General features: G+C 47.9%; 1 long non-coding RNA gene across 1 annotated transcript; it reads right to left on the reverse strand.

Moving 5' to 3' along the window:
* Window positions 1-528: 528 nt before the first annotated feature.
* Window positions 529-27,694, reverse strand: LOC142492513 (uncharacterized). The gene is made up of 2 exons (XR_012800829.1): window positions 27,361-27,694; window positions 529-775 (listed from the first exon to the last, which is right to left on the reverse strand). It is a non-coding gene; the product is annotated as an uncharacterized LOC142492513 (long non-coding RNA).

A 27,694-nucleotide genomic window follows, 5' to 3' on the forward strand; every position in this document is an offset into this window, starting at 1 on the left:
TATAGAACATTCTACACTCCTAGAATCCTACACAGGTGGAGGCGCTGTAACCAAAATCGTTCCAGAGGATTCACCCCAGTCTCTCACTGGCGGAGGCTCAGACCTCCTGTGAGCCTGACAGGTATACGCACCACACCTGGTAACATATAGGTTCCCCCTCACATGCACTCTATATGCGATGGGTTAGGGGGAATACCCGTTACACGTGTATAGGTCCCTATGTATGTTTAATGTGTAAGACGTGTATAGGTGCCTGTGTATGTATAATGTGTAAGACGTGTATAGTGCCTGTGTATGTATAATGTGTATAGGTGCCTGTGTATGTATAATGTATAGGTGCCTGTGTATGTATAATGTGTAAGACGTGTATAGTGCCTGTGTATGTATAATGTGTATAGGTGCCTGTGTATGTATAATGTGTAAGACGTGTATAGTGCCTGTGTATGTATAATGTATAGGTGCCTGTGTATGTACAGTATAATGTGTAAGACACACTGGCACTGCTGATCAGAACAGAGGAGACAGTAGAACATGTTACATGCTTTATTGATTCTCTATGTAGGGATGATCGGCAGCCGGGTTGGCGTGTGAGCCCGATACATCATGTATGTGACATTGCATGTGAAAGCCATGTTTAGATCCGGCAGCATGACACGGATTTACACGTGTCATTTTCCGTTCCTGGCTATTTCCCTGGCGTATCCATTTAGAGCGCGGAGACACTGCATGCGGCAAGACTTCACCTCTATCTGCTGGCAGTAACCCAGAGTCCCGCCTGCAAGGGAGAGAGCACAGGGTCACTAATACAGAGAGACATCCTGCACACAGGGTCACTAATACAGAGAGACATCCTGCACACGGGGTCACTAATACAGAGACATCCTGCACACAGGGACACTAATACAGAGACATCCTGCACACAGGGACACTAATACAGAGACACATCCTGCACACAGGGTAACTAATACAGAGACATCCTGCACACAGGGACACTAATACAGAGAGACATCCTGCACACGGGGTCACTAATACAGAGAGACATCCTGCACACAGGGACACTAATACAGAGAGACATCCTGCACACAGGGTCACTAATACAGAGACACATCCTGCACACAGGGTCACTAATACAGAGAGACATCCTGCACACAGGGTCACTAATACGGAGAGACATCCTGCACACAGGGTCACTAATACAGAGAGACATCCTGCACACAGGGTCACTAATACAGAGAGACATCCTGCACACAGGGTCACTAATACAGAGACATCCTGCACACAGGGACACTAATACAGAGAGACATCCTGCACACAGGGTCACTAATACAGAGAGACATCCTGCACACAGGGACACTAATACAGAGAGACATCCTGCACACAGGGTCACTAATACAGAGACATCCTGCACACAGGGTCACTAATACAGAGACATCCTGCACACAGGGTCACTAATACAGAGAGACATCCTGCACACAGGGTCACTAATACAGAGAGACATCCTGCACACAGGGTCACTAATACAGAGAGACATCCTGCACACAGGGTCACTAATACAGAGATATATCCTGCACACAGGGTCACTAATACAGAGACACATCCTGCACACAGGGTCACTAATACAGAAAGACATCCTGCACACAGGGTCACTAATACAGAGACATCCTGCACACAGGGACACTAATACAGAGAGACATCCTGCACACAGGGTCACTAATACAGAGAGACATCCTGCACACAGGGTCACTAATACAGAGAGACATCCTGCACACAGGGTCACTAATACAGAGAGACATCCTGCACACAGGGTCACTAATACAGAGAGACATCCTGCACACAGGGTCACTAATACAGAGACATCCTGCACACAGGGACACTAATACAGAGAGACATCCTGCACACAGGGTCACTAATACAGAGAGACATCCTGCACACAGGGTCACTAATACAGAGACACATCCTGCACACAGGGTCACTAATACAGAGAGACATCCTGCACACAGGGTCACTAATACAGAGAGACATCCTGCACACAGGGTCACTAATACAGAGAGACATCCTGCACACAGGGTCACTAATACAGAGATACATCCTGCGCACAGGAACACTAATACAGAGACACATCCTGCACACAGGGACTAATACAGAGAGACATCCTGCACACAGGGTCACTAATACAGAGAGACATCCTGCACACAGGGTCACTAATACAGAGAGACATCCTGCACACAGGGTCACTAATACAGAGATACATCCTGCACACAGGGTCACTAATACAGAGAGACATCCTGCACATAGGGTCACTAATACAGAGAGACATCCTGCACACACGGACACTAATACAGAGAGACATCCTGCACACAGGGACACTAATACAGAGACACATCCTGCACACAGGGACACTAATACAGAGATACATCCTGCACACAGGGACACTAATACAGGGAGACATCCTGTACACAGGGACACTAATACAGAGACATCCTGCACACAGGGTCACTAATACAGAGAGACATCCTGCACACAGGGTCACTAATACAGAGAGACATCCTGCACACAGGGTCACTAATACAGAGAGACATCCTGCACACAGGGTCACTAATACAGAGAGACATCCTGCACACAGGGTCACTAATACAGAGAGACATCCTGCACACAGGGTCACTAATACAGAGATACATCCTGCGCACAGGAACACTAATACAGAGACACATCCTGCACACAGGGTCACTAATACAGAGAGACATCCAGCACACAGGGACACTAATACAGAGAGACATCCTGCACACAGGGTCACTAATACAGAGATACATCCTGCATACAGGGACACTAATACAGAGACATCCTGCACACAGGGTCACTAATACAGAGAGACATCCTGCACACAGGGTCACTAATACAGAGAGACATCCTGCACACAGGGACTAATACAGAGACACATCCTGCACACAGGGACACTAATACAGAGAGACATCCTGCACACAAGGGTCACTAATACAGAGAGACATCCTGCACACAGGGACACTAATACAGAGAGACATCCTGCACACAGGGTCACTAATACAGAGAGACATCCTGCACACAGGGACACTAATACAGAGAGACATCCTGCACACAGGGTCACTAATACAGAGAGACATCCTGCACACAGGGTCACTAATACAGAGAGACGTCCTGCACACAGGGACACTAATACAGAGACATCCTGCACACAGGGACACTAATACAGAGAGACATCCTGCACACAGGGACACTAATACAGAGAGACATCCTGCACACAGGGACACTAATACAGAGAGACATCCTGCACACAGGGTCACTAATACAGAGACATCCTGCACACAGGGACACTAATACAGAGAGACATCCTGCACACAGGGACACTAATACAGAGAGACATCCTGCACACAGGGTCACTAATACAGAGACATCCTGCACACAGGGACACTAATACAGAGAGACATCCTGCGCACAGGGACACTAATACAGAGACACATCCTGCACACAGGGTCACTAATACAGAGAGACTTCCTGCACACAGGGACACTAATACAGAGAGACATCCTGCACACAGGGTCACTAATACAGAGATACATCCTGCACACAGGGTCACTAATACAGAGAGACATCCTGCACACAGGGTCACTAATACAGAGAGACATCCTGCACACAGGGTCACTAATACAGAGAGACATCCTGCACACAGGGTCACTAATACAGAGAGACATCCTGCACACAGGGTCACTAATACAGAGAGATATCCTGCACACAGGGTCACTAATACAGAGACATCCTGCACACAGGGACACTAATACAGAGAGACATCCTGCACACAGGGTCACTAATACAGAGAGACATCCTGCACACAGGGTCACTAATACAGAGAGACATCCTGCACACAGGGTCACTAATACAGAGATACATCCTGCACACAGGGTCACTAATACAGAGAGACATCCTGCACACAGGGACACTAATACAGAGACATCCTGCACACAGGGTCACTAATACAGAGAGACATCCTGCACACAGGGTCACTAATACAGAGAGACATCCTGCACACAGGGACACTAATACAGAGAGACATCCTGCACACAGGGACACTAATACAGAGACACATCCTGCACACAGGGTCACTAATACATAGAGATACATCCTGCACACAGGGTCACTAATACAGAGACATCCTGCACACAGGGTCACTAATACAGAGATACATCCTGCGCACAGGAACACTAATACAGAGACACATCCTGCACACAGGGACTAATACAGAGAGACATCCTGCACACAGGGTCACTAATACAGAGACATCCTGCACACAGGGTCACTAATACAGAGAGACATCCTGCACATAGGGTCACTAATACAGAGAGACATCCTGCACACAGGGACACTAATACAGAGAGACATCCTGCACACAGGGACACTAATACAGAGACACATCCTGCACACAGGGACACTAATACAGAGATACATCCTGCACACAGGGACACTAATACAGGGAGACATCCTGCACACAGGGACACTAATACAGAGACATCCTGCACACAGGGTCACTAATACAGAGAGACATCCTGCACACAGGGTCACTAATACAGAGAGACATCCTGCACACAGGGTCACTAATACAGAGAGACATCCTGCACACAGGGTCACTAATACAGAGATACATCCTGCGCACAGGAACACTAATACAGAGACACATCCTGCACACAGGGTCACTAATACAGAGAGACATCCTGCACACAGGGTCACTAATACAGAGACATCCTGCACACAGGGACTAATACAGAGACACATCCTGCACACAGGGACACTAATACAGAGAGACATCCTGCACACAAGGGTCACTAATACAGAGAGACATCCTGCACACAGGGACACTAATACAGAGACATCCTGCACACAGGGACACTAATACAGAGAGACATCCTGCACACAGGGACACTAATACAGAGAGACATCCTGCACACAGGGTCACTAATACAGAGACATCCTGCACACAGGGACACTAATACAGAGAGACATCCTGCGCACAGGGACACTAATACAGAGACACATCCTGCACACAGGGACTAATACAGAGAGACATCCTGCACACAGGGTCACTAATACAGAGACATCCTGCACACAGGGTCACTAATACAGAGAGACATCCTGCACACATGGTCACTAATACAGAGACATCCTGCACACAGGGTCACTAATACAGAGAGACATCCTGCACACAGGGTCACTAATACAGAGATACATCCTGCACACAGGGTCACTAATACAGAGAGACATCCTGCACACAGGGTCACTAATACAGAGAGACATCCTGCACACAGGGTCACTAATACAGAGAGACATCCTGCACACAGGGTCACTAATACAGAGAGACATCCTGCACACAGGGTCACTAATACAGAGAGACATCCTGCACACAGGGTCACTAATACAGAGATACATCCTGCACACAGGGTCACTAATACAGAGAGACATCCTGCACACAGGGTCACTAATACAGAGAGACATCCTGCACACAGGGACACTAATACAGAGAGACATCCTGCACACAGGGACACTAATACAGAGACACATCCTGCACACAGGGACACTAATACAGAGATACATCCTGCACACAGGGACACTAATACAGAGAGACATCCTGCACACAGGGCCACTAATACAGAGAGACATCCTGCACACAGGGACACTAATACAGAGAGACATCCTGCACACAGGGACACTAATACAGGGAGACATCCTGCACACAGGGACACTAATACAGAGACATCCTGCACACAGGGTCACTAATACAGAGAGACATCCTGCACACAGGGTCACTAATACAGAGAGACATCCTGCACACAGGGTCACTAATACAGAGAGACATCCTGCACACGGACTAATACAGAGAGACATCCTGCACACAGAGTCACTAATACAGACACATCCTGCACACAGGGACACTAATACAGAGACATCCTGCACACAGGGTCACTAATACAGAGAGACATCCTGCACACAGGGTCACTAATACAGAGATACATCCTGCGCACAGGAACACTAATACAGAGACACATCCTGCACACAGGGTCACTAATACAGAGAGACATCCTGCACACAGGGTCACTAATACAGAGATACATCCTGCGCACAGGAACACTAATACAGAGACACATCCTGCACACAGGGTCACTAATACAGAGAGACATCCTGCACACAGGGTCACTAATACAGAGATACATCCTGCGCACAGGAACACTAATACAGAGACACATCCTGCACACAGGGTCACTAATACAGAGAGACATCCTGCACACAGGGTCACTATTACACTAATACAGGGAGACATCCTGCACACAGGGACTAATACAGAGACATCCTGCACACAGGGTCACTAATACAGAGACATCCTGCACACAGGGACACTAATACAGAGAGACATCCTGCACACAAGGGTCACTAATACAGAGAGACATCCTGCACACAGGGACACTAATACAGAGACATCCTGCACACAGGGACACTAATACAGAGAGACATCCTGCACACAGGGACACTAATACAGAGAGACATCCTGCACACAGGGACACTAATACAGAGAGACATCCTGCACACAGGGACACTAATACAGAGACATCCTGCACACAGGGTCACTAATACAGAGACATCCTGCACACAGGGACACTAATACAGAGAGACATCCTGCGCACAGGGACACTAATACAGAGAGACATCCTGCACACAGGGTCACTAATACAGAGAGACATCCTGCACACAGGGACAATTATACAGAGAGACATCCTGCACACAGGGTCACTAATACAGAGAGACATCCTGCACACAGGGTCACTAATACAGAGACGTCCTGCACACAGGGTCACTAATACAGAGAGACATCCTGCACACAGGGACACTAATACAGAGACACATCCTGCACACAGGGTCACTAATACAGAGAGACGTCCTGCATACAGGGTCACTAATACAGAGAGACATCCTGCACACAGGGTCACTAATACAGAGACATCCTGCACACAGGGACACATACAGAGAGACATCCTGCACACAGGGTCACTAATACAGAGAGACATCCTGCACACAGGGTCACTAATACAGAGACATCCTGCACACAGGGTCACTAATACAGAGAGACATCCGGCACACAGGGTCACTAATACAGAGACACATCCTGCACACAGGGACACTAATACAGAGACATCCTGCACACAGGGACACTAATACAGAGACATCCTGCACACAGGGTCACTAATACAGAGACACATCCTGCACACAGGGTCACTAATACAGAGAGACGTCCTGCATACAGGGTCACTAATACAGAGAGACATCCTGCACACAGGGTCACTAATACAGAGACATCCTGCACACAGGGACACTAATACAGAGAGACATCCTGCACACAGGGTCACTAATACAGAGAGACATCCTGCACACAGGGTCACTAATACAGAGATACATCCTGCACACAGGGTCACTAATACAGAGAGACATCCTGCACACAGGGACACTAATACAGAGACATCCTGCACACAGGGTCACTAATACAGAGAGACATCCTGCACACAGGGACACTAATACAGAGACATCCTGCACACAGGGTCACTAATACAGAGAGACATCCTGCACACAGGGACACTAATACAGAGACATCCTGCACACAGGGTCACTAATACAGAGAGACATCCTGCACACAGGGACACTAATACAGAGAGACATCCTGCACACAGGGACACTAATACAGAGAGACATCCTGCACACAGGGTCACTAATATAGAGAGACATCCTGCACACAGGGACACTAATACAGAGAGACGTCCTGCACACAGGGTCACTAATACAGAGAGACATCCTGCACACAGGGTCACTAATACAGAGAGACATCCTGCACACAGAGTCACTAATACAGAGAGACATCCTGCACACAGGGTCACTAATACAGAGAGACATCCTGCACACAGGGTCACTAATACAGAGATACATCCTGCGCACAGGAACACTAATACAGAGAGACATCCTGCACACAGGGACTAATACAGAGACACATCCTGCACACAGGGTCACTAATACAGAGAGACATCCTGCACACAGGGACACTAATACAGAGACACATCCTGCACACAGGGTCACTAATACAGAGAGACGTCCTGCATACAGGGTCACTAATACAGAGAGACATCCTGCACACAGGGTCACTAATACAGAGACATCCTGCACACAGGGACACATACAGAGAGACATCCTGCACACAGGGTCACTAATACAGAGAGACATCCTGCACACAGGGTCACTAATACAGAGACATCCTGCACACAGGGACACTAATACAGAGAGACATCCTGCACACAGGGACACTAATACAGAGACATCCTGCACACAGGGTCACTAATACAGAGAGACATCCTGCACACAGGGACACTAATACAGAGACATCCTGCACACAGGGTCACTAATACAGAGAGACATCCTGCACACAGGGACACTAATACAGAGACATCCTGCACACAGGGTCACTAATACAGAGAGACATCCTGCACACAGGGACACTAATACAGAGAGACATCCTGCACACAGGGTCACTAATACAGAGAGACATCCTGCACACAGAGTCACTAATACAGAGAGACATCCTGCACACAGGGTCACTAATACAGAGAGACATCCTGCACACAGGGTCACTAATACAGAGATACATCCTGCGCACAGGAACACTAATACAGAGAGACATCCTGCACACAGGGACTAATACAGAGAGACATCCTGCACACAGGGTCACTATTACACTAATACAGGGAGACATCCTGCACACAGGGACTAATACAGAGACACATCCTGCACACAGGGACACTAATACAGAGAGACATCCTGCACACAGGGTCACTAATACAGAGAGACATCCTGCACACAGGGACACTAATACAGAGACATCCTGCACACAGGGACACTAATACAGAGAGACATCCTGCACACAGGGACACTAATACAGAGAGACATCCTGCACACAGGGTCACTAATACAGAGACATCCTGCACACAGGGACACTAATACAGAGAGACATCCTGCACACAGGGTCACTAATACAGAGACATCCTGCACACAGGGACACTAATACAGAGACACATCCTGCACACAGGGTCACTAATACAGAGAGACGTCCTGCATACAGGGTCACTAATACAGAGAGACATCCTGCACACAGGGTCACTAATACAGAGACATCCTGCACACAGGGACACATACAGAGAGACATCCTGCACACAGGGTCACTAATACAGAGAGACATCCTGCACACAGGGTCACTAATACAGAGACATCCTGCACACAGGGACACTAATACAGAGAGACATCCTGCACACAGGGACACTAATACAGAGACATCCTGCACACAGGGTCACTAATACAGAGAGACATCCTGCACACAGGGACACTAATACAGAGACATCCTGCACACAGGATCACTAATACAGAGACATCCTGCACACAGAGTCACTAATACAGAGAGACATCCTGCACACAGGGTCACTAATACAGAGAGACATCCTGCACACAGGGACACTAATACAGAGACATCCTGCACACAGGGACACTAATACAGAGACATCCTGCACACAGGGTCACTAATACAGAGACACATCCTGCACACAGGGTCACTAATACAGAGAGACATCCTGCACACAGGGACACTAATACAGAGACATCCTGCACACAGGGTCACTAATACAGAGAGACATCCTGCACACAGGGACACTAATACAGAGACATCCTGCACACAGGGTCACTAATACAGAGAGACATCCTGCACACAGGGTCACTAATACAGAGATACATCCTGCACACAGGGTCACTAATACAGAGACACATCCTGCACACAGGGTCACTAATACAGAGACACATCCTGCACACAGGGTCACTAATACAGAGAGACATCCTGCACACAGGGTCACTAATACAGAGATACATCCTGCACACAGGGACACTTATACAGAGAGACATCCTGCACACAGGGTCACTAATACAGAGAGACATCCTGCACACAGGGTCACTAATACAGAGATACATCCTGCACACTGGGTCACTAATACAGAGAGACATCCTGCACACAGGGTCACTAATACAGAGAGACATCCTGCACACAGGGTCACTAATACAGAGAGACATCCTGCACACAGGGACACTAATACAGAGAGACATCCTGCACACAGGGACACTAATACAGAGAGACATCCTGCACACAGGGACACTAATACAGAGACATCCTGCACACAGGGACACTAATACAGAGACACATCCTGCACACAGGGTCACTAATACAGAGAGACATCCTGCACACAGGGTCACTAATACAGATACACATTCTGCACACAGGGACACTAATACAGAGACACATCCTGCACACAGGGTCACTAATACAGAGAGACATCCTGCACACAGGGTCACTAATACAGGGACATCCTGCACACAGGGACTAATACAGAGAGACACCCTGCACACAGGGTCACTAATACAGAGACATCCTGTATACAGGGACTAATACAGAGACATCCTGCACACAGGGACTAATACAGAGAGACATCCTGCACACAGGGTCACTAATACAGAGACACATCCTGCACACAGGGTCACTAATACAGGGACATCCTGCACACAGGGACTAATACAGAGAGACACCCTGCACACAGGGTCACTAATACAGAGACATCCTGCACACAGGGTCACTAATACAGAGAGACATCCTGCACACAGGGACACTAATACAGAGACATCCTGCACACAGGGACACTAATACAGAGATACATCCTGCACACAGGGTCACTAATACAGAGATACATCCTGCACACAGGGACTAATACAGAGACACATCCTGCACACAGGGACACTAATACAGAGAGACATCCTGCACACAGGGTCACTAATACAGAGATACATCCTGCACACAGGGTCACTAATGCAGAGATACATCCTGCACACAGGGTCACTAATACAGAGAGACATCCTGCACACAGGGACACTAATACAGAGAGACATCCTGCACACAGGGACACTAATACAGAGAGACATCCTGCACACAGGGTCACTAATACAGAGACACATCCTGCACACAGGGTCACTAATACAGAGACACATCCTGCACACAGGGTCACTAATACAGAGATACATCCTGCACACAGGGTCACTAATGCAGAGATACATCCTGCACACAGGGTCACTAATACAGAGAGACATCCTGCACACAGGGTCACTAATACAGAGATACATCCTGCACACAGGGTCACTAATACAGAGAGACATCCTGCACACAGGGTCACTAATACAGAGACACATCCTGCACACAGGGACACTAATACAGAGACATCCTGCACACAGGGTCACTAATACAGAGATACATCCTGCACACAGGGTCACTAATACAGAGATACATCCTGCACACAGGGACTAATACAGAGAGACATCCTGCACACAGGGTCACTAATACAGAGACACATCCTGCACACAGGGTCACTAATACAGAGACATCCTGCACACAGGGTCACTAATACAGAGAGACATCCTGCACACAGGGACACTATTACAGAGAGAGATCCTGCACACAGGTTCTCTAATACAGAGAGACATCCTGCACACAGGGACACTAATACAGGGAGACATCCTGCACACAGGGTCACTAATACAGAGATACATCCTGCACACAGGGTCTAATACAGAGAGACATCCTGCACACAGGGTCACTAATACAGAGAGACATCCTGCACACAGGGTCACTAATACAGAGAGACATCCTGCACACAGGGTCACTAATACAGAGAGACTTCCTGCACACAGGGTCACTAATACAGAGATACATCCTGCAAACAGGGTCACTAATACAGAGACATCCTGCACACAGGGTCACTAATACAGAGAGACATCCTGCACACAGGGTCACTAATACAGAGATACATCCTGCACACTGGGTCACTAATACAGAGAGACATCCTGCACACAGGGTCACTAATACAGAGAGACATCCTGCACACAGGGACTAATACAGAGACAAATCCTGCACACAGGGTCACTAATACAGAGACATCCTGCACACAGGGTCACTAATACAGAGACATCCTGCACACAGGGTCACTAATACAGAGAGACATCCTGCACACAGGGACACTAATACAGAGACATCCTGCACACAGGGACACTAATACAGAGATACATCCTGCACACAGGGTCACTAATACAGAGATACATCCTGCACACAGGGACTAATACAGAGACACATCCTGCACACAGGGACACTAATACAGAGAGACATCCTGCACACAGGGTCACTAATACAGAGATACATCCTGCACACAGGGTCACTAATGCAGAGATACATCCTGCACACAGGGTCACTAATACAGAGAGACATCCTGCACACAGGGACACTAATACAGAGAGACATCCTGCACACAGGGTCACTAATACAGAGATACATCCTGCACACAGGGTCACTAATGCAGAGATACATCCTGCACACAGGGTCACTAATACAGAGAGACATCCTGCACACAGGGTCACTAATACAGAGATACATCCTGCACACAGGGTCACTAATACAGAGAGACATCCTGCACACAGGGTCACTAATACAGAGACACATCCTGCACACAGGGACACTAATACAGAGACATCCTGCAAACAGGGTCACTAATACAGAGACATCCTGCACACAGGGTCACTAATACAGAGAGACATCCTGCACACAGGGTCACTAATACAGACAGACATCCTGCACACAGGGTCACTAATACAGAGAGACATCCTGCACACAGGGTCACTAATACAGAGAGACATCCTGCACACAGGGCCACTAATACAGAGACATCCTGCACACAGGGACCAATACAGATTAATGGCGGCTGGCGCTGATTCGGATTGATATGTAATGGCGGCTGGCGCTGATTCGGGTTGATATGTAATGGCGGCTGGCGCTGATTCGGGTTGATATGTAATGGCGGCTGGCGCTGATTCGGGTTGATATGTAATGGCGGCTGGCGCTGATTCGGGTTGATATGTAATGGCGGCTGGCGCTGATTCGGGTTGATATGTAATGGCGGCTGGCGCTGATTCAGGGCGATATGCAATGGCGGCTGGCGCTGATTCGGGGTGATATGTAATGGCGGCTGGCGCTGATTCGGGGTGATATGTAATGGCGGCTGGCGCTGATTCGGGGTGATATGTAATGGCGGCTGGCGCTGATTCGGGTTGATATGTAATGGCGGCTGGCGCTGATTCGGGGCGATATGTAATGGCGGCTGTTTTTTAGGAGGTTTTTTCTGGATTTCCTTCTCCTTTCTTCCTTTCTTCCTGGGAGAACCCGCTTTATAGTCCTCCTCATCTCTCAAAAGAATTTTGACTTTTTTTGCAATAGTCTCTTTCCTAATTTTATCCAATTTATTTTGTAGGTTAGTATCTTTCTCTTTAAAGAGAGCCGTCTGATCCAATGTACCAATCCTCTCTTTAATTTCATTCACCTCTAATTTGTAACACATGTTTTTTTTTTGCTGATCAATAATTAAACCCATTAGATCATGTGAACATTTCCCCAAAAGGTTATACCATTTATCAAGAAAGGTTTCATCCTCAAGGTCAATGGATGGGTCTTTTTTTAAGTCTTAGACCCCTTGGGACTCTCCCACTTAGGACATATTGTTCCAAAAATGTATAGATCCCAAAACGTCTTAATATCTTTGATAAGCTACTTCTCCAATTTTTCAAATTCAGCCTCTAGAATGTTGACTTCCCCAACAACAGGGATATTCTCTAAATTTAGAATGCTCTTGAAGTCTACCGACCTCATGAGTCTTCTAGAGAAAATAGTGGAGGAGTTGTTATCTATCTCTATATCTTCCATATTGTTAAGAGCAGTGCTGCCTATCCAATACAAGAAACAAAAAACTCTATTTAAATGACACTAGATGGGGGGGAGTTGCTTTTCTGAGTAGGAGCGATTATATTATTGAGTCCAACAGAATGTTGGGTGATATTAATACATATACAAAACTAAAGAAGGATCCCACATTGGATTTCCTGAAAGAGTTGAAAATACTGTTGGACAGAGGTAATAACTGAAAAAGAGTACAGTTTCCTTTATAGAGAACATCCTATTAAACCTATATTCTATTACCGCCCCAAACTCCATAAGAGTCTAGTAAACCCCCCAGGGAGACCTATAATAGCAGGAATTGATTTCCTGACGTCTAATTTATCTGCTTATATAGACACCTACCTACAAAAATATGTGACCAAGCTTCCATCGTACCTTAAAAATACGACTGACATTTTACGTACTTTAGAAAATCAAGTGTGGGAAGAAGGGTGGTTCTTGGCAACTTGTGATATAACTTCACTCTACACCTCTATTAGTCATAGAGATGGACATGAAGCCATAGATAGAATACGGTCTAGAGATTCCAACATGCCCCACGAACAGGCTAATTTAATTTTGGATGGAATCAAGTTCATTCTTGAACATAATTATTTCATGTTTGAGGAGGTGTATTATCTCCAAAAATGTGGCACCGCCATGGGCACGAAGTTCGCACCCAGCTATGCAAACCTTTTCATGGGCACATGGGAGGAGGACTATATATGGTCCATTGCGGAGCTGGGTGCGGACTTGTGCCTGTGGCGGAGGTACATAGATGATATATTTTTCATCTGGAGAGGTGATGAAGAGAGTCTGGTGAGATTTATAAATGATAACCAACTCAATCTTAAATTTACCTGTGAGTACAGTCGGGAAAGGGTTAATTTCCTTGACCTAACAGTTCTCATTGAGAATGGAGCAATCAGCACGCAGACTTTCTTCAAAGATGTGGACATTAATAATTACATCATGCCATCCAGTTGCCATCACACAAAATGGTTGCAAAATGTGCCATATGGCCAACTATGAAGGATTAGGAGGAACTGTTCTGACATCAATAGTTTCAATAAGCAGTCCACCTTTTTGCAGAACAGATTTAAAGAAAAAAAGTATAATGATAAGATTATTCAAGATGCAGCAGATAAAGCTGGGAGTCTAGAAAGAAAAGATCTTTTGAATGACAGAATAAAAACTAAGTCAAATAAACAATTTGACTTTTCTTTTCTCACAAGTTATAATAGACAGATAAAATACTCAAAATTATACGCAAACATTGGCATATTGTCAAAAATGACTCAATATTGGGAGATATTGTTCCTGAACAGCCGCTGGTAGTCTTCAAAAGAGCAAATGTGCTTAAAAACAAACTAGCACCAGCGCATTACCCAAACTCAAAAAAGAGGGGAATAGATGGCTATCTCAGGCTAAAGGTTTCTTTGGCTGTACCACATTCAGGGCATGCAAATATAGATCTGATGACAAATTTGGGTTTGCGTCATATGTTTCCAAAAAGAAATGTCAAATTAATCAATTAATTACGTGTAAGACAGATTGCGTTATATATCTGATACAGTGCCCATGTGGGTTACAATATGTAGGCCAAACAAGTAGGCCTGTAAAAACACGAATTTTGGAACATATTGGAAATGTTAGAAGATGGGTTACAACTCATCTATTATCAAATCATTTCATCAATAAACATCAGGGAGATACATCAGGCCTGAGGTTCACAATTTTAGAGCATGTGTTATCCCATTGGAGGGTTGGGGATAGGAATATTGCTCTGAAAAAGAGAGAAAGTTTTTGGATTTTCTCTCTTAAAACATTGGTCCCTCAAGGCCTAAATGTAGATTTCTTTAAAAAGTCATCTGTGTCTATAAGGTTTTCATAAGGTATATATATTGTGCTATATATTTACACTCTTATATATGCTCATTTTTTTAACCTGTAGATTTGCGTATAGTGTGTACAATCTGCACATCTTTTTTGCAAAATCTGTTTGTAGATTTGATTTATGGTAAAATGTAGTTTTTTGTTGTTTCATTACTAATGTTGTTTTCCATTTCATATCTCCGAGATTCATCAATCGACGCCTCTCATATTCTGCCATAGTCATTAAGATTAGGGGCAGTGAGAACTATGTGATTTATATGTATCGATTATTTTATATTTGATGTATTTTCATATATGATTCTTTCCGTATGTCTGTGAAGGAGGATCATTTTATTTATATTTATATTATATTTTTACTATGTTGAATATGAATGTATAAAGTTTTTATATTATGTGTTATTTAAAAGTTAACATGTAATATTTATGCTGGTACGCAATCTAAGTCTTCTTGCCCATTGGTTAGGGATGTCTTTACTAATTAACCTATTGAAGGAGAGGTTGTTGGTAGCATAGGGGGTATATAATGACCCATCTAACAGGTCACTGCCACTCCTGACGAAGCCGTCACTTAGAACGGCGAAACGCGTAGAGCATGACCCCCAACCCATGATTGAGAGGGAGAGAGATTGCTGGAAACTCCGTGACGTCACCATCAACCCGGACGCAATACCGGAAGTGACGTGTCGGCACCCGGCGAGGACACAGAACGGAGGCTTGCAGCGGCCGCGTGGGTTTGCTGTGTATCTGAGGTCGCTACTCAGTCACCATCTCCAGTATACCTTTCGTGCTGCTATTCCTTCTGGATGTTGTAAGCCTCCATTTTTATTTTTCTTGTTATAAATTTCTTGTACCATCTACACTTTGGTTTTTGTCTCTCTCTTTTGAGATTTGATGCCTCCTACCTGCTCCAGCCTGTGACCATCTTCCATTTGAGTTGGAATACTGCCCATATATGTCTACCACATTGTGAGTTGCCACTTGGGGGCCTTTTGCATATTTTTTATTGAATATACAATATTGCACTGTCGTTTTCATTTTCTTTAAGGTTCATCATCGCTCCCCTGGTTCTTCTATGCCTATTTCCGTTCGGAAACTCTGCACACAAGCAGCAGCACTGCAGTCAGGCAGTGCACTTACACAGAACTTTGATTGCCTCTTTCTGTTTTGAGTCCACCCTCTGCACAGCTACACAGTGAGCAGCTACCATCCCACCTACCCCTGCGCACGTTCCCACGGCTAGCGCCACCAAGGGCCACGACACCGGACAACCGCCAGGACACGGGTCAGAGCCACCGGACACCTGTGAGTACAGCTACCCCTACTCTGAACGCAGCAGGACACTGCTCGGCATCATCGGAGACAGTCGCCCATTGCTGATGCAGGTAACAGACCGCACGCCACATGCATTGGCTAAAGGCCTACATACACCTACTGTACAGCATGGCAGAACTCAGATCCCCACCAGACACAATGCAGGAGAGTGACCACTCAGACACAGAGACCGCTGCGCAATTGTAACAGGCGCAGGCAGATGCAAGGCCTAAACGGACAGTCACACTGACACAAAAGGCCCGCGAAAAATATGAGACTGACATTGAAGCACACCGCGCTAAATTAGAGAAAGCCTGGGCAACAACCACACTTGGAATACGCAATGTTGCCGGCGCTGGCAATTATGTACAACAGCTCGAGCAGGCAATAACTCAATTAAAGATAGATCACACGTGTTACCAAGAGCTGTCAGAGGCATACGTCACTTACTTGGCCAGGACTAACACCGGCGAAAGCCTGCAAGAAAGGGACTTTATTGGCCTGACACGTGACAGCCGCGTGTGAACCTCTATCACGGAAGCTGAGAATAAAAGAAAGGACCTTTTGCTGGAAACCGCATCACAGCGCTCCAGCGCATCCAGGCGCTCATCAAGGTCAGCAAGATCAGTGCAATCCAATGTGTCTAGCACAAGCGCAAATGCTACCAAGGCGCGAGCCACCGCAGAGGCCGCACAGGCAAGGGTAAGGCAAGTAAGCTCAGAAAGAGGCGGCCATGAAACTAGAAATGGCCAGCTTTGAAGAGCAGGAGCAGACAGCTGCAGCTACTGAGCATAGAAAGACAGAGGTGGATGTGAACCTAGAAGAGAGGGAAGCCACCACTGCCATAGCCCAAGCTGACGTCTTAGAAGCAGCCACGCAACAGGATGACGGGGAGCAACCATACAGACGAATAATCTCAGAGGATCCAGTCCAACGCACTGAAGACTACGTAAGGAGCCTCTTCAGTGTAAACACCAGCGCGCCATCTCAACACGACGGGAGTGACTCCACAGACACCGAAGACTTGCTAGGTCCACGTGGAGAAGATGCTGTTCCTTCAAGGGTACACGCTACCTGGGATAGCCACAGCCGCAACAGTAATCCACACACCAGACGCACATGGATGCACTACAACAGGCTCGCAATCCAGGTACACCCACACGGGAAAACACAGCCCCTCACACTGACCAGCAATCATCACGTGTCCACGCCAAGGAAGAGGCGACCGCAAGGACCCTCCCGGCAACTACCTCACAACGCGACCAACACACTGATGCATCAGGCTTAACAGACATGGGCAAGTATATTATCCGGCGTGACATGGTGCAAACAGGACTTACCAGCTTTGACGACCGTCCTGAGAACTACCGAATATGGAAGTTCAAGGACGCAATCAAGAGCCTGGGCTTCTCCGCAAGGGAAGAACTCAGCCGGCTAACCAAATGGCTGGGGAAAGAATCCATAGAACATGCGAAGAGTCTCCGGGCAGCAAATGTGAACCATCCCCAAGTAGGTCTTGACCTAGTATGGGAAAGGCTAGAAGAGTGCTACGGTAGCCCTGAAGCAGTGGAAGATGCGCTCTTCAAGAGAGTTGACAGCTTTCCCAGGATCACAGCCAAAGACTACTCGAAGTTAGGAGAACCCGGGGACCTGCTGCAGGAGCTGGAGTTTGCAAGAACAGACCAATCCTTAACCGATCTAAATGTCCTAGACCAGCGTTTCCCAAATGGTGGGTCGCGACCCGGCACCGGGTCACGGAAGCAAAATTGCCGGGTCGCAGCGAGGCTGGCTGCACGGCGGCCTCCCTTCCCTCCTTGCGGCGGCCCCCCTTCCCTCCTTGCGGCGGCCCCCCTTCCCTCCTTGCGACGGCCCCCCCTCCCTCCTTGCGGCGCCCCCCCTCCCTCCTTGCGGCGGCTCCCCCTCCCTCCTTGCGGCGGCCCCCCCTCCCTCCTTGCGGCGCCCCCCCTCCCTCCTTGCGGCGGCTCCCCCTCCCTCCTTGCGGCGGCCCCCCCTCCCTCCTTGCGGCGGCCCCCCTCCCTCCTTGCGGCGGCCCCCCTCCCTCCTTGCGGTGGCCCGAGGTGAGGTGCGGGACGGTGCTGAAGTGGTGCAGGCCGCTATCGCTGGGGTGTCAACGGTGATTCGCTGACTCGGGCTCCTACTGCAGCCCTGCATCATGATGTTGCCGCCCATGACATGCTCCGCCCCCCCACAGGACACGATGCCCGGCGTGATAGGAGGTAGGAAGTGGTGTAGGGGCGCACCTGTGCCTCCGTTCCTGGTGCTCCCTTCCCCTCAGTCCCCTTGGTGCGGGAGATAGGCGCAGGGGTTGGGCAGTGGTGGCTGCGCGGTCGCTGGCGGGCAGAGGGAGGCGTGGAGCCGCCTGCTCGGATCGCTTGGCCTTTCCTCTCTCCCCGCCCCCTCCCTCTCCAGTCACTCACATCCGTCGCTGCCTCTGTAATAAATTGTGTGTGTGTGTATATAGGGGAGTGTATCTGTGTGTGTATGGATCTGTGTGTGTGTGTGTGTGTGTGTGTGTGTGTATATGTATGTATGTATCTGTGTATGTGTATGTATCTGTATGTGTATGTATGTATCTGTGTATGTGTATATATGTATCTGTGTATGTATCTGTGTATGTGTATGTATCTGTGTATGTATGTATCTGTGTATGTATGTATCTGTGTATGTGTATGGATCTGTGTGTGTATGGATCTGTGTGTGTGTGTATCAGCCACAGCCACTGTGTGTATCAGTGGCTGTGTGTGTGTCTGTGCAGGCCAGCAGTGGCTGTGTGTGTTTGGTCTGTCTGTGTGAGTGTCTGTAGGTCAGTGACTGTGTGCGTCTGTGCAGGTCAGAGAGAGGGTTTGGGGGGGGGGGGGAGAGAGAATAGAGGGGATTGGGAGAATATATGAAATCTGTATGGACATTCATAACGGTTTTATTTTACCTATAGACGATAAAAATTTTAGTGGGTCACGAAGGAGAAGTTCAAAAATAACCGGGTCACGGAAAAAAAAGTTTGGGAAACGCTGTCCTAGACACAGCTCCCGGAGTCACCCATCTTGGAGAAGCTACCCTACAACCTCCAAGAAAGATGGATTTCATAAAGCTCCAAATACAAAAGGGAGAAGCAGGTCGCCTACCCCCATTCTCATTCTTCTTGAGCTTCATCCGCGAAGCGGCAAGGACAAGGAACGATCCCAGCTTCATCTTTGGTGCACAGACCACACCCAGTGCAAGCATCCTGAGGAATGAAAGGCCAGCGGTGAGATACGATAATGCTAGAACACCTATCTCGGTCCACAGGATGGACGTGTCCCCCATGACCCAAACTACTCCCGACCAGTCGGTCGCTGGAGACAAAAAACCAAGGGAGCCAAACAGGGAATGTCCCATACACATGAAGCCACATCCACATAACAGGTGCTTTGGGTTCAGGATGAAGTCCCTAGAGGAACGCAAGAAGTTACTCGGAGAATTCGGAGTTTGCTTCAGGTGCTGCAATTCCACAACTCACATAGCAAAAGACTGTAAAGAGGCCATCAAATGTGCAGTGTGCAAAAGTTACAAGCATGTAACATCTCTACATCCAGAGGCGCTGACACTCCACCAATTCAACAACCCATCCTCCATAGCGGAGCATGACAGGGAGGAAGGAGAAGGAGAGCCAACATCTGTCACGTCTCAGTGCACCGAGGTTTGCGGAAAAGGAAGTGACAAAAGGTCCTGCTCCAAAATATGCTTTGTTGCAGTGCACCCCCAGGGACAACCTGAGAAAGCTATTTGGATGTACGCCATCATCGATGATCAAAGCAACAGATCATTGGCGAAGACGGAATTCTTCAGCTTGTTCAACGCAGAAGACAATGCCTCCCCCTACACCCTCAGAACTTGTGCAGGGTTAACTGAGACAACAGGGAGAAGAGCAACTGGCTACATCATACGTTCAGTGGACAACAGAGTGAAGATAGCTCTCCCTACACTCATCACCTGGCTGCAAACAGGCACGAGATTCCCACACCAGACGTGGCACGCCATCACCCAGGTGGAATAGCCAACTACATCCCACCGATAGAACAGGGCGCCAAGATCTTGCTGCTGCTCGGTAGGGACATCCTTAGGGTGCACAAGGTCCGCAAACAGTGCAACGGATCCCACAACGCCCCATTTGCCCAAATACTTGACCTAGGATGGGTGATAGTGGGCAACGTGTGCATTGACAAAGGGCACAAACCAGACTATGTTGACGCCCGCAGAACAGTGATAACAGAATGTGGACACACATCCCTCTCCGACCCATGTCTTGGTCATATTCAAGTGTCAGGAAGGCCAAGCAAGGAGGAGAGACAAGGTCATACCCCTGAGAACAACAAAACCATCTTCACATCGGGGGGAATGTGACAATGGCCTAGGATGCTCAGCAGTCCAGACAGCTAAGGAGGATGAGTCGACTCCACTGAAGGAAGAAAGTAACCTCCCAAAGGGATCGTCCAAAGGAAAGGAAACAATTGGACAGTCCTCCTGCGAGCTATGGCACGGCTAAGACTTACAGTCGTTCCTCTCCGCAGAATACTAAGTGGCAAAGCAGCCAACCGCCACAGCTGGCATAGCCACAAAAGATTGCGCCCTGCAGGTGAAACTACAGGGGCAAAAAGATTGTTCTCTCACACATCTAACAAGAGACAGTCGCAGAGACATTTCACAAGAGGATTTACAAGGACAAAAGAGATTGTTCTTCGTCACGTCCAGGAAGAAAACAACCTCCTGAGGGCAGTTAACAAAGGGACACAAAGGCGAATAACCGAAATACGTGGAGACGTTCTCATGCAAGAGAAATGCACCGATGACCTAGGGTGCACAGCGTTCCAGACTAAAGGGACGACGACAAGCAAACACAATTGATGGAAGAAAGAGAATTCCTGAGATCAATGGATAAGGAGCTCTTCAAAGACCGATCGGGCAGTTGGGCGACCCCGCTACCATTCCGTTCACCAAGAAGACGCCTCCCAGACAACAGAGACAACGCCATGTCTATGCTCACTTCGCTCCGCTGCAACCTACAAAGGAAACCGGAGTCCAGAAATAACTTTGTAGCCTTCATCCAGAAGATATTCCTTAGTGACCACACAAAGCCAGCATATCCACTGAAGGAAGGTGAAGAATGCTGGTACCTTCAATCATCTGGGGTCTACCACCCTCAGGAACCCGTTCAAATCCGGGTAGTGTTCAGCTCCAGCGCTCAGCACCAGGGAGTCTCCCTGAACGACGCCCTCTTCACTGGACCAGACTGGACAACCAGTCTTCCAGGAGTGTTGCTCCGCTTCCGCAAGGAGCCAAACGCCAACTCCTTCTGCCAAACGCCAGGTGATAGAGTGACAGGCTACCACGACTGGCATATCTACACGGGGATGCACTCTGTAGATAAAATTACAGAGACAAATGGACTGTTCTTCCATAAGTTTTAAAAGAAACAGTGCCAGAGACTTTCACCAAGAGAGACATTGTGGTGCACCCAGCTAACCTGGAGCGGTGCATCCACCCAACATCCTTTGCTAAAAGACTTTGCCAAAGGTCTTTGAAGCCAGTGATACCGGCCGGTATCACATTGTTGTGTGGATATGGACTTTCACATGGTTTTGTGAATACGATGTTATGTATTGTGTTGCATTTTACATATGTTCCAAATAATTCTAATATAGTGGTATCTCCAGATACCAGACGGGGAGTGTCCTGGAACAGGAATTAAATTTCTGCCTCCTCTGTTTACACCCCCCCACCCCTTTCTGCAGCTCTGCCTGCTAGCTGTATTTGGATGTCAGCTTTCCTTGCAGCTTCACTCCTAGTGTAAATGGAATGGATACATTTGTTGCCTTTCTCCCTCCAGTCTGTCACACCCCTGGTTTCTCTGGCAACATCTCCAGTTCTCCAAGTTAATGGGCTTTTCCATTCCCCCCTGTCCCTGCTGACAGTTAGTTTAGCCTTCCCTATTCCTGTGTCACAAGCAGTACCCACTTTCTTTTACTTCCTGACACTGGCTGAGTGACTAGCCCTTCTATGTTACACGCCTCCCGGCAAGGCCCAATCCTTTTCACCTGCCCTTAACTACAAGGCATCCACAGAGAAGCACTCTCCCAACACAACCTTACATCCACAAGAGCCTGTATTTACTGCTGCTTTCCTAATAAAGTGAAGGCAATATAACAGAACTTGGTGTGCTTTGGAAAGAGGGCTGAGTTAAAGCTATCTGGGGCTATTCACACATCACATGTGACCCTGGCTTCTGAATAGACATCCTGCACACAGGGTCACTAATACAGAGAGACATCCTGCACACAGGGTCACTAATACAGAGAGACATCCTGCACACAGGGACACTAATACAGAGACATCCTGCACACAGGGTCACTAATACAGAGAGACATCCTGCACACAGGGTCACTAATACAGAGAGACATCCTGCACACAGGGACACTAATACAGAGATACATCCTGCACACAGGGTCACTAATACAGAGAGACATCCTGCACACAGGGTCACTAATACAGAGAGACATCCTGCACACAGGGTCACTAATACAGAGAGACATCCTGCACACAGGGTCACTAATACAGAGAGACATCCTGCACACAGGGTCACTAATACAGAGAGACATCCTGCACACAGGGACACTAATACAGAGATACATCCTGCACACAGGGTCACTAATACAGAGAGACATCCTGCACACAGGGTCACTAATACAGAGAGACATCCTGCACACAGGGTCACTAATACAGAGAGACATCCTGCACACAGGGTCACTAATACAGAGAGACATCCTGCACACAGGGTCACTAATACAGAGAGACATCCTGCACACAGGGTCACTAATACAGAGAGACATCCTGCACACAGGGTCACTAATACAGAGAGACATCCTGCACACACGGACACTAATACAGAGATACATCCTGCACACAGGGTCACTAATACCGAGACATCCTGCACACAGGGTCACTAATACAGAGAGACATCCTGCACACAGTGACACTAATACAGAGAGACATCCTGCACACAGGGTCACTAATACAGAGAGACATCCGGCACACAGGGACACTAATACAGAGATACATCCTGCACACAGGGTCACTAATACAGAGACATCCTGCACACAGGGTCACTAATACAGAGAAACATCCTGCACACAGTGACTCTAATACAGAGAGAGATCCTGCACACAGGTTCTCTAATACAGAGAGACATCCTGCACACAGGGACACTAATACAGACACATCCTGCACACAGGGACACTAATACAGAGAGACATCCTGCACACAGGGTCACTAATACAGAGAGGCATCCTGCACACAGGGTCACTAATACAGAGAGGCATCTTTCACACAGTGACACTAATACAGAGGAGATGACACAATCCTATATGCACACAGCCATAGCCTCTCTGAAAACTGGATTTCACAAAACAAACTGTTTTTAAACACTGACAAGACGGTAACAATGGTATTTGGGACCAAGGCTAAATTTTTTAAGCTTCCAGTGACTGAGCTCCAGATTAGAACCAACGCTAACGCCACCCTAACCCCTGTCACTAGTTTTAAATACCTGGGCTTATGGTTTGACTCCCACTTAACATTCGGGATGCACATTGATACCCTGACAACCAAGACCTATGCCAAACTAGGTGTACTTTACAGGAACAAATCCTCCCTATGTCTCCTGGTCAGAAAGCGTGTCGCACAGCAGATGCTAATGCCAATTATTGACTATGGAGACATAGTATATGGCTCGGCACCTCAAACCCACCTTAGCAAACTTGACACCCTCTACAATTCAATTTGTCGTTTTGTTCTCCAATGCAACTACAACACACATCACTGCGAAATGCTCAAAGAACTAGATCGGTCATCACTAGAGTCTAGGCGCAAAGTTCACCTTTCCTGTCTCACCTTCAAATTCTTCATGGGCAAGCTACCCAGCTACCTGAACAAGCTCCTCACCCCTACCACACGCAGCACTTATCACCTGAGATCAGACTCCAAAAGACTGTTCATGGTCCCAAGGCTCAACAAAGTATCCGGCCGTTCCTCCTTCTCCTTCCGTGCTCCCCAAAACTGGAACAACCTACCAGAGACTCTCACATCCACCACCAGTTTAAGTTCTTTCATAACTAAGGCTGTCTCACACTTTAATCTGGTCTGTAACTGTTTCATACGCTCATAATATATATTATCTCTTACTGTGAATGCAATGTCTTGTATATAATGTATACCTTGTTCATTTATGTAACTGTATTTGTAACCATGTATTATCTGTCTTACTCTATGCCCAGGACATAGTTGAAAACGAGAGGTAACTCTCAATGTATTACTTCCTGGTAAAATATTTTATAAATAAATCCTGCACACAGGGTCACTAATACAGAGAGACATCCTGCACACAGGGTCACTAATACAGAGATACATCCTGCACACAGGGACACTAATACAGAGAGACATCCTGCACACAGGGACACTAATACAGAGAGACATCCTGCACACAGGGTCACTAATACAGAGAGACATCCTGCACACAGGGTCACTAATACAGAGGGACATCCTGCACACAGGGACACTAATACAGAGATACATCCTGCACACAGGGTCACTAATACAGAGACACATCCTGCACACAGGGTCACTAATACAGAGAGACATCCTGCACACAGGGTCACTAATACAGAGAGACATCCTGCACACAGGGTCACTAATACAGAGAGACATCCTGCACACAGGGACACTAATACAGAGAGACATCCTGCACACAGGGTCACTAATACAGAGACATCCTGCACACAGGGACTAATAGAGAGACATCCTGCACACAGGGTCACTAATACAGAGAGACATCCTGCACACAGGGTCACTAATACAGAGAGACATCCTGCACACAGGGTCACTAATACAGAGAGACATCCTGCACACAGGGTCACTAATACAGAGAGACATCATGCACACGGGGTCACTAATACAGAGGGACATCCTGCACACGGGGTCACTAAGTAATGGCGGCTGGCGCTGATTCCCGGGAGATATGTAATGGCGGCTGGCGCTGATTCCCGGGAGATATGTAATGGCGGCTGGCGCTGATTCGGGGCGATACGTAATGGCGGCTGGCGCTGATTCGGGGCGATATGTTATGGCGGCTGGCACTGATTCGGGGCGATATGTAATGGCGGTAGCGCTGATTCGGGGCGATATGTAAAGGTGGCTGGCGCTGATTCGGGGCGATATGTTATGGCGGCTGGCGCTGATTCGGGGTGATATGTAATGGTGACTGGCGCTGATTCGGGGTGATATGTAATGGCGGCTGGCGCTGATTCCCGGGAGATATGTAATGGCGGCTGGCGCTGATTCGGGGCGATACGTAATGGCGGCTGGCGCTGATTCGGGGCGATATGTTATGGCGGCTGGCGCTGATTCGGGGCGATATGTTATGGCGGCTGGCACTGATTCGGGGCGATATGTAATGGCGGTAGTGCTGATTCGGGGCGATATGTAAAGGTGGCTGGCGCTGATTCGGGGCGATATGTTATGGCGGCTGGCGCTGATTCGGGGGCATATGTAATGGTGGCTGGCGCTGATTCGGGGCGATATGTTATGGCGGCTGGCACTGATTCGGGGCGATATGTAATGGCGGTAGCGCTGATTCGGGGCGATATGTAATGGCGGTAGCGCTGATTCGGGGCGATATGTTATGGCGGCTGGCGCTGATTCGGGGCGATATGTAATGGCGGTTTGTGCTGTTTCGGGGCGATAGCGTGGAACGCACTTTGACGTCTCTCTGGCAATGTCTTTTTTGGATAATCTGCGGCCTTTTCCCGGGTTTGATGCAGAACCAACAATGAATCATTTCTCCGCGTCTCCTGCCGGAAAACTAGTTCCCACCCGCAGGAGACGAGAGAAGCGCCGCGGGCTCGCGGTGTCGTTCTGCCATTAATGTGCGGGGATTGCTGGGAGAATGGGAGTTTTTAGCTCTTGTTTTGCAGCTGGAAGAATTTGTGGAGCAGCAAAGCGAGACTGACTGATAAAACCAACTTAGCAATGTGACCAGATCCCTAAATCCCCTTGTGACTGATCTCACAGGCTTACAGCAGGAAACCAAACAGCTCACATCTCTCAGCTCCCGATACAGGAGACACTGTGTATAAGGAAGGATAGAGCCAGAAGTCCCAGCATAGGAGAGGTGTTATGTACGTGTATACCGGGACAGGATCACTTACCCTCACAGCTGGGTACCCAGGAGGATACAGCACAGAGAACAAGCAGCAGCAGGAAGAGGATTCTCATGGCTGGTCCGAGGCTCAGGAGATGCAGGGACACAGGCTCTGGGCTTTGTGTGTAGCTGTGATAAGCTGTGTGTCCCTCACAGGGTATTTATCACACACGGGACTCTCAGCATGGGATACTTCCCTAATGCTGGCACGCCCCTAGTTTACGTTCTTTGTGCTAATATGTTTAATATATATTCAGAAATAGTTTAGATGCCAAGGAAGCCGATTCTCAGAACTGGGAAACTTGTGCCAACGGCATCAATGTGACACAGAAACCAGCCCA

This window comes from Ascaphus truei, chromosome 4, assembly GCF_040206685.1.
Source record: "Ascaphus truei isolate aAscTru1 chromosome 4, aAscTru1.hap1, whole genome shotgun sequence".
NCBI lineage: Eukaryota > Metazoa > Chordata > Amphibia > Anura > Ascaphidae > Ascaphus > Ascaphus truei.